The sequence below is a fragment of the Arachis ipaensis genome, chromosome B1 (assembly GCF_059453495.1).
Source record: "Arachis ipaensis isolate K30076 ecotype BB chromosome B1, ASM5945349v1, whole genome shotgun sequence".
NCBI classification, from domain to species: domain Eukaryota; kingdom Viridiplantae; phylum Streptophyta; class Magnoliopsida; order Fabales; family Fabaceae; genus Arachis; species Arachis ipaensis.
In genome coordinates this window covers 139,748,072-139,751,162 of record NC_142436.1, presented here as the reverse complement: position 1 = coordinate 139,751,162, position 3,091 = coordinate 139,748,072, and the positions used below count along the sequence as shown (strand labels likewise).

The 3,091-nt window shown below is 42.2% G+C and overlaps 1 non-coding gene across 1 annotated transcript; it reads right to left on the bottom strand.

The window, feature by feature from the left end:
- Window positions 1-211: 211 nt before the first annotated feature.
- On the bottom strand, window positions 212-319 carry LOC148578601 (small nucleolar RNA R71). Its single transcript, XR_015904012.1, has one exon. It is a non-coding gene; the product is annotated as a small nucleolar RNA R71 (small nucleolar RNA).
- Window positions 320-3,091: the final 2,772 nt, after the last annotated feature.

The window sequence follows — 3,091 nt, the reverse complement described above, 5'->3', positions numbered from 1 at the left end:
TATCAAGCACCTGAGAGATTTTCAAGCAGCCTGTTCTATTGTCAGGCGTGATGGTACAGATGAAACTTCAATTCTGTTGAAAGCTTTCCCGTTTTCTCTTGAGGAAAAGGCGAGAGAGTGGTACTACACTCAACCCGCAGCAACTGTATCCAATTAGGATACACTTAGAAGAAAATTTTTGGAAAAATTCTTTCCAGCTGAAGTTACTGATAAACTGAGGAAAGATATTTCCATGATTGTTCAGGATGAATCCGAGACTCTCTATGAATACTGGGAGCGCTTCAATAATCTTCTGGAAGCATGCCCCCACCATATGATTGACAAGATAGTATTGCTCGGTTACGTCACACAAGGCATGAGGCTCCAAGATAAGACCACATTGGAAAGTGCTAGCAATGGGTCTATGAAGAAGTACAAGACCACTGATGAGGCATGGCAATTGATCAGCGACTTAGCTGAATCCACTCGGAATTACAAGCAGAAACAAGGCCGTTCAAAAGCCATTGTAGAAGTATCCTCTAGCAGAGAGACTGCTGCTTTAACTCAGAGTATCTGTGAAATGACCAAATTGCTGAAGCAGATGCAATTGAATCAACAACAAATTTAGCAAGCTCAACCTTCTCCACCACAGCAAAGCCAACAGTTAGTCCCACAGAGAGTTTGCGGAGTCTGTGTTGATTATAGCCATTATACTGATGAATGCCCGCAGCTCCAGCAGGAAGATAACATCGTGGCAGCCACTCATAACTTATATGACCGCCCCAACCAAGGGTACAATCAAGGTGGAAATTACAACCATGGATGGCAGGACAATTCTAACCAGAATTGGAGGGACAACAGTAACAGAGGAGGCAGAGATAATCAGAAAAATCAGAGGTGAAATAATAACAACAACAGGCAGCAGAACCAGAACCAGCCTTACAGAGCACCTCACCTGAGGCAATCCCAAGGACCACAGAATACCCAACAGCAGGCCTCTCAAATTACTTATCCTTCTTCATCTTCTAATGACGACTTACTATAATCTATTGATCAGAGACAACAGGCCATGGAAAACAACCTTAATGCCACTCTAAATGGTCTGAACGCTACTTTGCAAGCTCTTGTCTCACATATTGGATCAATGAATAACTCCAATAACCAGCCTTTGAGCTCCAGTGGAATCCCCTCTCAACCATTACCTAATCCAAAGGGTGGAATTAATGCCATCACCCTAAGGTCCGAAACCACACTACAGGAGAGGAACCAGGAGGAGCCAAGCCCACCAGAACACGCCTCAGCTGAAGAGGTAGTGGAAATAGAAGATGTTGAAGAGGAAGAGGACATACAGGACATAGCTGAAAAAGAAGAAGTTCAACCACAGGAGGAAGCATCAAAGGGCGCAGACACTGCAGAAGACACCACTCCCACTCCATTTCCACAACTTGCAAGGAAGCCCAGGAAGCAGCTGGAACCTGATCCCAAAATGGTAGAAATATTCAAAAAGGTTGAGGTAACTGTTCCTCTTTTTGATGTTATTCAACAGGTACCTAAATATGCAAAGTTTCTAAAAGATTTATGTATACATAAAGACAAAATTAATGAATTAGAAACTATTCCTTTAGGTAGTTCCATATCTGCTTTAATGGGTGGTTTACCTGAAAAATGTAGTGACACAGGTCCTTGTATGGTTAATTGTACTATTGGTGGTGTGATAATTTCTGATTGCATGTGTGATTTAGGAGCATGTGTGAGTATAATGCCTTTGTCTATATATGATATTTTGAGGCTCCCTCCCTTAAAAAGGACGGCAGCTCGTTTTGTGTTAGCAGATAAAAACATTATTACAGTGGTTGGAGTTGCTGAAGATGCATTAGTGGGCATTAAGGGGCTCACATTTCCTATTGATTTTTATATTCTGGAGATGCCCCAAAATGACTCAGAGAAGCCATCATCAATCCTACTTGGAAGACCATTCCTGAAGACATCAAAGTTCAAATTTGATGCTTTTTCAAGAACATACTCTTTTGAAATAGATGGCCGAGTAGTAAGCTTCAATCTGAATGGAGTTCTGAAATACCCCCCAGAAGACCATTCTATCTTCCAGTGTGATATCATAGACGAAACTGTAGCTGAATTTCACCAGGAGGAGTTAGAAGAGAAGCACACAGGACAAGGTCCGAGTGTGGGGACACTCTTAAACGACAATGAGGGCACTTCGCCATTATCACCAGTTTTAGACAATCCAGAGCCTGACCATGAGCAGAAGTTAGAGTTGAAACCCCTTCCCCCACACCTCAAATATGCTTACCTTGAGGACAAGCAGAAGTTTCCAGTTATCATTGCAAGGGAACTCACTCCTCAACAGGAAGAGCAGTTACTTAGTGTGCTGAGGAGGCACAAGAAGGCCATTGGGTGGAGTTTGGCAGATATAGTAGGCATTAACCCTCAAGTATGTGAGTATAGAATATTTTTAGAAGAGGGAGCAAGACTCGTTCGTCAACCCCAGAGAAGATTGAACCCCACTATCTTAGAGATTGTCAAGAAGGAAGTGACCAGACTACTAGAGGCAGATATCATCTATCCCATTTCAGACAGTGAATGGGTAAGCCCAGTACAAGTGGTGCCCAAGAAGTCTGGAGTCACTACAGTGAAGAATGAGCATGGAGAGCTCATAACAACCAGAGTACAGAACGCTTGGAGGGTCTGCATTGATTACAGGCGTCTCAACCAAGCCACTCGTAAGGATCACTATCCTCTTCCATTCATTGATCAAATGCTGGATCGCCTGTCAGGTAAATCACATTATTGCTTTTTAGATGGTTATACAGGATATTTCCAGATTCATATAGCTCCTGAGGATCAGGAAAAGACTACTTTTACATGTCCTTTTGGGACCTATGCTTACAAGAGAATGCCCTTTGGCTTGTGCAATGCACCAACTACTTTCCAAATGTGCATGATGAGTCTTTTCTCTGATCTTATTGAGGACTGTATGGAAGTTTTTATGGATGATTTTAGTGTTTATGGTGATTCTTTTAGCCTTTGCTTGGATAGTTTATCTAGAGTATTAGATAGATGTGTCAGTACAAACCTTGTATTAAATTTTGAA